The sequence below is a fragment of the Callithrix jacchus genome, chromosome X (assembly GCF_049354715.1).
Source record: "Callithrix jacchus isolate 240 chromosome X, calJac240_pri, whole genome shotgun sequence".
Taxonomy (NCBI): domain Eukaryota; kingdom Metazoa; phylum Chordata; class Mammalia; order Primates; family Cebidae; genus Callithrix; species Callithrix jacchus.
Window position 1 is genome coordinate 23,108,625 of NC_133524.1, and position 13,025 is coordinate 23,121,649.

A 13,025-nucleotide genomic window follows, 5' to 3' on the forward strand; every position below is an offset into this window, starting at 1 on the left:
TAGTATCAAGTGAGATTTACAAATACATGCAAAAATATTTGATAAATGCTTTTTTGCTTATGTGTGCATTTAGAAAACATAGTTTTAGGAATATATATATATATATATATATATATAATCTGTCAACAAATCCTCTTAAATAAGTAAAACAACGCATATTGTAACAAAATATTTTGGTCAAAACTCTAAACAGTATATAGACTTCAAAATAACTCACTCAAAATTCATGAGATTTAGATTTCATGCTTAACTTATCAGAAGGAAACACATCCAAAATAGAAGTGAGTTGACTCTATAACTTCCACTCAGTGGCTCTGTCTACATAATTGTGAAGTAAAACAAACAAAAAACAAAATCTAGAACTGAAATTGGTTCTTAGTCATTATGTCTAGTTATGACAAATTGAGAGACTATGAGACGATTTTCTCCTCTGGAAACCAGGCATTCAAAGAGTTCCAGTGACTCAGGATGGGAGTGTATCAAAGAGAAAAGAGGAAAAAAGAAAGCATTGATGCAAGAAGATACAATTCATCAATTCATAACCACACCCTGAACTCCATTACCATAGCATTACAGCCATGATCTCTTTCAGTCTTCTCTCTGCCACAATTGCCTTGGTACTATGTTTAATAGATTTTACCTCTTTAGGATGGTAGTGATGAGGAGGGGTATTAAATCACTATGATTTGCTGTGGATTTTCCTAGGAAGGACCCCAGGGTTCTACCACGTAAGTGTAACAACCCTTATGTGAGTGTATCTCTTTGTACACAAACACTGCAATAATTTAACGTTATAAATTTCTCAACCTGGAATTATTTCCCTTTGATTATTTGGGTTGCATCTATGACATGAGAAAGATTTGCAGAAGATGTGAAAACTTTATTCCAAATCTTAGCTACTCTATAAATGTCTTCCACTTCATAAAGGCTCTCTGAAAGAGAAGCAAGGGCAACTCTGAAAAATTCTTCAATTTTATTGTTCAAAAAAATTATTCAATTTTTATTGTTGGTCAAACCAATAATAAATACAAAGAAATGGCTTCATCTGAGTAACTGATTACTTCCAAGACTTGGCCAATTGCAATCTTCTATAGATTATATAATTTACTAGTTAGATTAAAAATTATGGCAGGAGGAAATTCTAGGATGCTTTAGCTACCTATCTATGAATACAAAAACATGGTATATAATTCCACCCTTCTTAAAGCATTTTAATATTGGTTTTTAACTCTCTATTGAATTAGGACCAGGTACATTGGTACAGCTCAGCAAAATCGAAGATTGGAAAGAATTTGAAATCTCAGAGTCACTGTCACCTTGCCCATTTCACCTGGCTAATTACTTCTTCCTTTTTCATACAACCCAACAAATATATATTCACATTACTGAGGAAAAGAAACTCTTCCTATATTTATACAATGGAATGATTTTTGCCTTTCTAATTAACCAGCATGAGTCAAATGTTTAAAAGGTTTCAGAAGAAAGTGTGCCTTCAATTAACATTCACAGTTTCTAAATTAATCACTGCTGACCTTAACATGCAGGATGTCTTAAAGACATGTTTCAAATAAAAAAATGATAATTTTATTCAGAGAAATCTACTAACTACCTATGTTTCAGAAGTATTTGGTCATTGTTTTTCTCCTATCACTGCATAAGGAGTTCTAGTATTTGGAGCATTATTTCATCACATCTCTGAATAAAAGCCCTACACATGACCTTGAACATGATAACCATATTGTATTCAATATAAAAATTAATAATGACTCATCATACACTTGGAAAAATCCATACCATGCTCACTTCAGCAGCATATATACTAAAATTGGAATGATACAGAGAAGATTAGCATGGTGCCTGTGCAAGGATAACACACAAATTCATGAAGCACTTCATATTTTTCAATAAATGTTCACATCAACGAGTTAGAAAGATCTCAAATTAATAACCTAGCATCACAACTAAAAGAACTAGAGAAGCCAGAGCAAACCAACCCCAAAACTAGCAGAAGACATGAAATAACCAAAATCAGAGCTGAACTGAAGGAGACTGAGACAAATAGAACCATTCAAAAGATCAAGGAATCCAGGACATGTTTTTATTTTAAATATTAAAACAAAAGACTGCTGGCTAGACTAATAAAGGAATAAAAGAGAGAAGATCCAAATAAACACAATTAGAGTAGACAAACAGGATGTTACCAAAGACCACACAGAAATACAAATAACCATCAGATACTACTCTCAACACCTCCATGCACACGAACCAGAAAATCTAGAAGAAATTGATAAATTCCTGGACACATACACTCTCCCAAGACTGAACCAAGAAGAAATTGAAGCCCTGAACAGACCAATAACAAACTTCAAAATTGAATCAGTAATAAACAGTCTACAAACCAAAAATGAAAAAAACAAAAAAAACTCAGGACAGGAAGGATTCTCAGCTGAATTCTTCTACCAGATGTACAAAGAGCTGGCACTATTCCTACTGAAACTATTGCAAAAAATTGATAAGGAGGGAATCCTCCCCAAATTATTCTAAGAGTCCCACATCATCCTGATACCAAAACCTGGCAGAGAGACAATAAAAAAGAGAAAACTTCAGGCCAATATCCTTGCTAAACATAGAGGCAAAAATCTTCAACAAAATACTGGCAAATCCAATCCAGCAGCACATCAAAAAGCTAACCCACCACAATCAAGTAGGCTTTATCCCTGGGATACAAGGCTGGTTTGACACACACAAATCAATAAATGTGATTCATCATATAAACCAAACTAAAGACAGAAATGACATGATTACCTCAATAGATGCAAAAAAGGCTTTTCATAAAATTCAATATCCTTTCATGTTAAATACTTTCAATAAAATTAGGTATTGAAGGAACATACCTAAAAATAATAAGAGCCATCTAGGACAAACCCACAGCCAACATCATACTGAACAGGCAAAAGCTGGAAGTATTCCCCTTGAAAACTAGCACAAGACAAGGATGCCCTTTCTTGCTATTCTTATTCAACACAGTATTGGAAGTCCTCACCAGAGCAATCAGGCAAGAGAAAGAAATAAAGGTCATAGATACAGGAAGAGAGGAAGTCAGACTATCCCTGTTAGCAGACAACATGACTCTGTATCTAAAAAATTTCCATAGTCTTGGCCCAAAAGCTCCTTGAGCAGGTAAACAACTTCAGCAAAGTTACAGGATACAAAATTGATGTGTAAAAATCATTAACATTCCTATACACCAACAACAGCCAACCTGAGAGACAAATCAGGAACACAATTCCATTCACAACTGCCACAAAAAAAAAAAAAATAAATAAAATACTTAACAATTCAGCTAACCAGGGAGGTAAAAGATCTCTACAATGAGAATTACAAAGCAAATCAGAGACGACACAAACAAATAGAAAAACATTCCATGCTCATGGATTGGAAAAATTAATATCATTAAAACGTCACACTGCCCAAAGCAATTTACAGATGCAATGCTATTCCTATCAACCTACCAATGCCATTTTTCACAGAACTAGAAAAACTATTTTTTTTTTTGAGATGGAGTCTTGCTCTGTCACCAGGCTGGAGTGCAGTGGTGCAATCTCAGCTCACTGCAACCTCTGCCTCCTGGGTTCAAGCTATTCTTCCACCTCAGCCTCCCAAGTAGCTGGGACCACAGGCGCATGCCAGCACACCTGGCTAATTTTTTGTATTTTTAGTAGAGACAGGGTTTCTCCATGTTGGCCAGGATGGTCTCGATCTCTTGACTTTGTGATCTGCCCACCTTGGCCTCCCAAAGTCCTGGGATTACAGGCCTGAGCAAAAAACTATTTTAAAATTAATATGGATCCAAAAAAGAGCCTGAATAGCCAAGGCGATCTTAAGCAAAAACAGCAAAGCAGGGAGCCTCTTACTACTCTACTTCAAACTATACTACAGGGCTACAGCAACCAAAACAGCATGGTACTGACACTAACACAGACACATAGGCCAAGGGAACAGAATAGAGAGCCCCAAAATAGGGCTGTACACTTACAACTATCTGATCTTCCACAAAGCTGACAAAAACAAGCAATGGGGAAAGAATATATGGTGCTGGGATAACTGCCTAGCCATATGCAGAAGCTGGACCTCTTCCTTACACCATATACAAAAATCAACTCAAGATGGATTTAAGACTTAAATGTAAAACCCAAAACTATGAACAGCCTGGATAATAACTTAGGGAATACCATTCTGGACATAGGAACTGGCAAAAATTTCATGATGAAGATGCCAAAAGCAATTGCAACAAAAGCAAAACTGGACAAATGGGATTTAATTAAACTAAATAACTTCTGCACAGCAAAAGAAACTATCAACAGTCAACAGACAACCTATACAGAATGGGAGAAAATTTTTGCAAACTATGCATCAGACAAAGGTCTAATATCCAGCATCCATAAGGAACTTAAATTTACAAGCCAAAACAAACCCCATTTAAAGTAGGCAAAGGACATGAACAGATACTTTTCAAAAGAAGGCATACGTGTGGCCAACAATCATATGAAAAAAAGCACAACATCCTTGTAGGATATAGTTTGAAGTCAGGTAGCATGATGCCTCCAGCTTTGTTCTTTCTGCTTAGGATTTTCTTGGCTATATGGGCTCTTTTTTGGTTCCACATGAAATTTAAAGTAGTTTTTTCTAATTCTGTGAAGAAAGTCAATGGTAGCTTGATGAGGATAGCATTGAATTTATAAATTACTTTGGGCAGTATGGCCATTTTCATGATATTGATTCTTCCTATCCATGAGCGTGGAATGTTTTTCCATTTGTTTGTGTCCTCTCTTATTTCCTTGAGCAGAGGTTTGTAGTTCTCTTTGAAGAGATCCTTCACTTCCCTTGTAAGTTCTATTCCTAGGTATTTTATTATCTTTGTAGCAAAGGGCTACTATCTACAAGAAACTTAAACAAATTTACAAGAAAACGACCCCATCAAAAAGTGGGGGAAGGATATGAACAGACACTTCTTCAAAGATGACATTATGTATCCAACATATGAGAAAAAGCTCATCATCACTGGTCATTAGAGAAATGCAAATCAAAACCAAAATGAGATACTATCTCACGCCAGTTAGAATGGCACTCATGAAAAAGCTAGGAAACAACAGATGCTGGAGAGGATGTGGAGAAATAGGAATGCTTTTACATTGTTGGTGGGAGTGTAAATTACTTCAACCAGTGTGGAAGATAGTGTGGTGATTCCTCAAAGATATAGAACCAGAAATACTGTTAGACCCAGCAATCCCATTACTGGGTATATACCCAAAGGATTATAAATCATTCTACTGTAAAGACACATGCACACGTATGTTTACCACAGCACTATTCACAATAGCAGAGACTTGGAACCAACCCAAATGCCCATTAATGATAGACTGGATAAAGAAAATGTGGCATGAGCAGGGCAGAGCCCATGGCAACAGGGCGGAGCCTCGGCAGGCAAATAGTGACTAGACTGCCTCCTAGCTGGGCAGGACAGTGCAACGGATACTCATAAAGAAAGCCCTAACTCCCGGAGACTGAGCATCTGAGGAAAAAAAGGGGTTTTATGAGTTCTGCTGCAGCAGACTTAAACCTACCTGGCTAACAGCCCTAAATGACCAATGGAGCTCACAGCTCAGCACTTGAGCTTTTATAAAGTACAGACCGCCTCCTCAAGCAGCTCCCTGACCCCTGTATATCCAAAGAGTCACCTCAAAAAGGACTGATCAGACTAACATTTGGCAGGCATCATTCTGGGACAAACATAGCAGAAAAAGAAACTGGTAGCATCCCCCACTGTTCCGCAGCTGCTACAGGTGTACCCCAGACAAGCAGGGCCTGGACTGGACCTCAGCAGTCATACAGCAGAGGGGCTAGACTGTTAGAAGGAAAACTAAGTAACAGAAATACTTCACCATCAACAATCTGGGCGTCCACTCAGAGACCCAATTGAAAAGTCAGCAACTACTCAGACGACAGGTGGATAAACCCTCAAAGATGGGAAGAAACCACTGCAAAAAGGAGGAAAACACCCAAAACCAAAACACCTCGCCTCATACAAAGGACCAAAACTCCTCACCAGCAAGGAAACAAAGATGGACAGAGAACGAGTGTGATGAAATGACGGAATCAGGCTTCAGAAGGTGGGTAATGAGAAACTTCCATGAGCTAAAAGAACATGTTCTAACTCAATGCAAAGAAACTAAGAACGGTGAAAAAAGATTTGAAAAAAGATTCGAGGAATGGACAACTTAGAGAGGAATATAAATGAATTGAAGGAGCTGAAAAACACAACACGACAACTTCGCAAAGCATGCACAAGTTTCAACAGCTGAATTGACCAAGCAGAAGAAAGGATATCAGAAGTCGAAGATCAACTCAATGAAATAAAATGAGAAACCAAGATTAGAGAAAAAAGTGCAAAAAAGAATGAACAAATTCTCCAAGAAATGTGGGACTATGTGAAGAGACCTAACCTACATTTGATAGGTGTACCAGAATGTGACGAAGAGAATGAATCCTAGCTGGAAAATACTCTTCAGGATATTATCCAGGAAAATTCACACATAACAATATTAACCCTAAATGTAAATGGGCTAAATGCACCAATCAAAAGACACAGATGGGCAAATTGGATAAAAAACCAAAAGCCATCAGTGTGCTGTATCCAGGAAACCCATTTCACATGCAAGGATACACAAAGGCTCAAAATAAAGGGATGGAGGAAGATTTACCAAGCAAATGGAGAGCAAAAAAAACCAGGAGTTGCAATTCTCATCTCTGATAAAATAGACTTTAAAGCAACAAAGATCAAAAGAGACAAAGAAGGTCATTGTATAATGGTAAAAGGATCGATACAACAAGAAGGGCTAATAATCCTAAATATATATGGACCCAATAAAGGAGCACCCAGATACATAAGGCTAGTTCTTAATGACTTACAAAGAGACGTAGACTCCCACACAATAATAGTGGGAGACTTTAACACTCCACTGTCAATATTAGACAGATCAACCAGACAGAAAATTAACAAGGATACACAGGGTTTGAACTCAGACCTGGAGCAAGCAAACCTGATAGACATTTACAGAACTCTCCACCCCAAATCCACAGAATATACATTCTTCTTAGCAGCACATCACACCTACACTAAAATTGACCACATAATTGGAAGTAAAACACTCCTCAGCAAATACAGAACAACTGACATAATAACAAACAGTCTCTCAGACCATAGTGCAATCAAATTAGAACTCAGAATTCAGAAACTAACTCAGAACCACCCAGCTTCATGGAAACTGAACAACTCGCTCTTGAATGTTGACTGGATAAACAATGAAATGAAGGCAGAAATAAAGAAGTTATTCAAAACCAACGAGAATGAAGACACAACATACCAGAATCTCTGGGACACATTTAAAGCAGTCTCCAGAGGAAAATATATAGCAATAAGTGCCCATATGAGAAGAGTGGAGAGATCCAAAATTGACACCCTATCATCAAAATTGAAAGAGCTAGAGGAGCAAGATCAAAAAAAATCAAAACCTAGCAGAAGACAAGAAATAACTAAGATCAGAGCAGAACTGAAGGAGATAGAGACACGAAAACCCCTTCAAAAGATCAATAAATCCAAGAGCTGGTTTTTTTGAAAAGACCAACAAAATAGACAGACCACTAGCCAGACTGATAAAAAAGAAAAGGGAGAACAACCAAACAGATGCTATAAAAAATGATAAAGGGGAAATCACCACAGATGCCACAGAAATTCAAACCATCATCAGAGAATATTACAAACAACTCTATGCACATAAACTAGTAAACCTGGAAGAAATGGATAAATTCCTAGACACCTGTGTCCTCCAAAGCCTAAAGCAGGAGGAAGCCGAAACTATGAATAGACCAATAACAAGGTCTGAAGTCGAGGCAGCAATTAAGAGCCTACCACACAAAAAAAGCCTACTTCCAGATGGGTTCATAGCCAAATTCTACGAGACACACAAAGAGGAGCTGGTACCATTCCTTCTGAAACTATTCCAAATAATCCAAAAAGAGAGAATCCTTCTCAAATCATTTTATGAGACCAATATCATCCTGATACCAAAACCTGGCAGAGACCCAACAAGAAAAGCAAACTTCAGGCCAATATCCATGATGAACATAGATGCAAAAATCTTCAATAAAATACTGGCAAGCCAATTGCAACAGCACATCAAAAAACTTATCCATCATGATCAAGTAGGATTCATCCTGGGAATGCAAGTCTGGTTCAACATACACAAGTCTATAAACGTAATTCACCACATAAACAGAACCAAAAACAAAAACCACATGATTATCTCAATTGACGCAGAGAAGGCATTTGACAAAATTCAACAGCCCTTTATGCTAAAAATCCTCAATAAACTCGGTATTGACGGAATGTATCTCAAAGTAATAAAAGCTATTTATGACAAACCAACAGCCAATATCATACTGAATGGGCAAAAACTGGAAGCATTCCCTTTGAAATCTGGTACTAGACAAAGATGCCCTCTTTCACCACTCCTTTTCAATATAGTACTGGAAGTTCTAGCCAGAACAGTCAGGCAAGAAAAAGAAATAAAGGGTATTCAAATAGGAAAGGTGGAAGCCAAATTGTCTCTATTTGCATACAACATGATAGTATACCTAGAAGACCCCATCGCCTCAGCCCAAAAACTCCTGAAACTGATAAGCAACTTCAGCAAAGTCTCAGGATATAAAATCAACATGCAAAAATCACAAGCGTTCCTATACACCAATAACAGACTTAAAGAGAGCCAAATCAAGAACGAACTGCCATTCACAATTGCTACAAAAAGAATAAAATACCTAGGAATACAACTTACAAGGAACATAAGGGACCTCTTCAAGGAAAACTACAAATCACTGCTCAACGAAATAAGAGAGGACACAAACAGATGGAGAAACATTCCATGTTCATGGTTAGGAAGAATCCATATTGTAAAAATGGCTATACTGCCCAAAGTAATTTACAGAATCAATGCTATCTCCATCAAGCTACCATTGACTTTCTTCACAGAACTGGAAAAAAACCACCATGAACTTCATATGGAACCAAAAGAGAGCCCGCATAGCCAAGTCAATTCTAAGCAAAAAGAACACAGCAGGGGGCATCACACTACCGGACTTCAAACTATACTACAAGGCTACAGTAATCAAAACAGCATGGTACTGGTACCAAAACAGAGATATAGACCAATGGAACAGAACAGAGGCATTGGAGGCAACACAACATATCTACAACCATATAATCTTTGATAAACCTGACAAAAACAAGCAATGGGGAAAGGATTCCCTGTTTAACAAATGGTGTTGGGAAAACTGGCTAGCCATGTGCAGAAAGCAGAAACTGGACCCCTTCCTGACACCTTACACTAAAATTAACTCCAGATGGATTAAAGACTTAAACATAAGACCTGGCACCATAAAAACCCTAGAAGGAAATCTAGGCAAAACCATTCAGGACATAGGAGTAGGCAAGGACTTCATGACCAAAACACCAAAAGCATTGGCAACAAAAGCCAAAATAGACAAATGGGACCTAATGAAACTCCACAGCTTCTGCACAGCAAAAGAAACAGTCACTAGAGTGAATTGGCAACCAACAGAATGGGAAAAAATTTTTGCAGTTTACCCATCTGACAAAGGGCTGATATCCAGAATCTACAAAGAACTCAAACAGATTTACAAGAAAAAAACAAACAAGCCCATTCAAAAATGGGCAAAGGATATGAACAGACACTTTACAAAAGAAGACATACATGAGGCCAACAAACATATGAAAAAATGTTCATTGTCACTGGTCATCAGAGAGATGCAAATCAAAACCACATTGAGATACCATCTCACGCCAGTTAGAATGGCGATCATTAAAAAATCTGGAGACAACAGATGCTGGAAAGGATGTGGAGAAAAAGGAACACTTTTACACTGTTGGTGGGAGTGTAAATTAGTTCAACCATTGTGGAAGACAGTGTGGCAATTCCTCAAGGCCTTAGAAATAGAAATTCCATTTGACTCAGCAATCTCATTACTGGGTATATATCCAAAGGACTATAAAGCATTCTACTATAAGGACACATGCACACGAATGTTCATTGCAGCACTATTTACAATAGCGAAGACCTGGAACCCACCCAAATACCCATCGATGATAGACTGGACTGGGAAAATGTGGCACATATACACCATGGAATATTATGCAGCAATCAAAAATGATGAGCTCGTGTCCTTTGTAGGGACATGGATGAATCTGGAGAACATCATTCTCAGCAAACTGAAAGAAGAACAGAAAATGAAATACCGCATATTCTCACTCATAGGCGGGTGATGAAAAATGAGAACACATGGACACAGGGAAGGGAGTACTACACACTGGGGTCTATTGGGGGGGAATAGGGGAGGGATGGGGGGGAGCTGGGGAGGGATAGCCTGGGGAGAAATGCCAAATGTGGGTGAAGGGGAGGAAGGCAGCAAAACACCCTGCCATGTGTGTACCATGTGCAACTATCTTGCATGTTCTGCACATGTACCCCCAAACCTAAAATGCAATAAAAAAGAAAACAAAACAAAAACTTATATGCTGTATTGTGTAATATAAAACAGTTAACTAAAAATGCATTTTAGGCCATCATAGGCCTAAATGCAAGGCCTAAAACCATTAAAAAAAAAAGAAAAACAAAGAAAATGTGGCTCATACATACCATGGAATACTGTGCAGCCATAAAAAAGGATGAGTTCATGTCTTTTGCAGGGACATGAATGAAACTGGAAACCATCATCCTCAGCAAACCAACACAGAAACAGAAAACCAAACACTGTATATTCTCACTCATAAGAGGGAGTTGATCTATGAGAATACATGGACACAGGAAGGGGAACATCACACACCAGGGTCTGTCAGGGGTTGGGGGACTAGGGGAATGATAGCATTAGGAGAAATACCTAATGTAGATGATGGGTTGATAAGTGCAGCAACCAATGCACATGTATACTTCAGGAACAAACCTACCTGTTCTGCACATGTATCCCAGAACTTAAAAGCACAACATCACTGATCATTAGAGAAATGCAAATCAAAACCACAACGAGATACCATCTCATGCTAGTCAGAATGGCAATTATCAAAAGACAAAAAATAATAGATGCTGGCAAGGTTGTGGAAAAAACAGAATGCTTATACACCACTGGTGGAAGTGTAAATTACTTCAGCCATTGTGGAAAGCAGTATGGCAGTTCCTCAAAATGCTGAAAACAAACCTACCATTTGACCCAGCAATCCCATTACTGGGTCTATACCCAAAGGAATATAAATTGTTTTACAATAAAGACATGCATATTTATGTTCACTGCAGCACTATTCACTATAGCAAAGATGTGGAAGCAACCTAAATGCCCATCCATGGTAGACTGGATAAAAAAATGTACATATACACCATGGAATTCTATGCTGCCATGAAAAAGAACGAGATTATGTCTTTTGCAGGAACATGGATGGAGTTGGAGGCCATTATCCTAAGCAAACTAATGTAAGAACAGAAAACCAAATACCACATATTCTTACTTATAAGTGGGAGCTAAATGATGATAACACACAGATACAAAAAAGGGGGAAACAGACACTGGGGTCTACTTGAGGGTAGTGTGTGGGAGGAGGGAAATGATCAGAAAAAACAACTAATGGGTACTAAGTTTAGTACCTGTGTGATGAAATAATCTGTACACCAAAGGCCCTCCAAACCTAAAAATAAAAGTTAAACCATCATAAATATTTAGAAAACTCATGCAATTCTAATTATATATTGATTCAAGTTCAGTAAATATCTAAGAGCACTTAATATGTACAGGTATTACTGTGCTGGAAATACGATGAACAAAAGAGACAAAAATTCCTGCATCTGTGAAATTTACATTCAGGTGAGCTATATACAACAAAAGTATAAATAAGTACTGTATACACTCACCCTTCTTATCCATAGGGGATTGGTTTCAGGACCTTCCATGCAGCCCCAAATGAGAAGATGTTCAAGTTCCTTATATGAAATGGTCTAATATTTGCATGTAAACTACACACATGTTCTCATTTAATTTAAATAATCTCTAGATTATTTATAATATCTAACAATGCAAATGCTATGTAGTTTTATACTGTACTGTTTAGAGAGTAATGCCAATAAATAAAAGTCGGGGCATTTAAAAAAAGAAAAGAAAAAAAAATCCATACCATACTATATTTTATATCACCTGCATTTTCCTGCAGGAAGACAGTGGCATGCAAATTTCAGAATATTCTTATAATTTTCTTTATAAAATAGAATTATTACAATTGTCAAAGGAACCCAAATGCAGGTGGTTTATATGGTTTATATTGACAATCAAACTAAAAAGTTCCTGATGGGAAACATTTTCCACGTTGTTTCAAGGATTCAGTGACACTAATGTCTACTTTCTTTAAGAAATCCTAACTCTGGGGAGATGCAAAGATAGAATCTAGCAAATCTTACAATGAGGAAAAATAAAGCTTTTCTCACAGATTAAAAAAATGTTATCTATGATATATGCAGCCAGGGACTTGATGCATTATCTAAAGCTATGAACTAAAATGTGTGAGGTAAATAACTTTATCATTTATGAAGCCCTATCATTTCACCTCTTCTTGCCTGTGGTACTGAAGCTAGTGCTCTTCTAGGGGCAACCCTGGGCTCCAGCATCAGGCCATTGCTGGACAGGTCAGTGGGCACAGTGGGCCATGTGGCTCACCTTGAAACTTTGGTCCTGTATATCTGACTCTGGATCTTGAACTCCCTTATTCTGTGTATTGTACTGCTGTTCTTGATGGTAGAAACCTGGTTCATATTTTTCTCTCCCTTTGTCATCTTGGATTCTGTGCTACCTATATTGTATGTTAACTTGATCCTAGAACATAAAATGTTGCTGTTTAAAGAAACCAGAAGGTT

At 37.6% G+C, this 13,025-nt stretch overlaps 1 non-coding gene across 1 annotated transcript; it reads left to right on the top strand.

Moving 5' to 3' along the window:
* The first annotated feature begins 1,795 nt into the window (after nt 1-1,795).
* Nucleotides 1,796-1,902, top strand: LOC118150736 (U6 spliceosomal RNA). Its single transcript, XR_004738888.3, has one exon. It is a non-coding gene; the product is annotated as a U6 spliceosomal RNA (small nuclear RNA).
* The last annotated feature ends 11,123 nt before the right edge of the window (nt 1,903-13,025 follow it).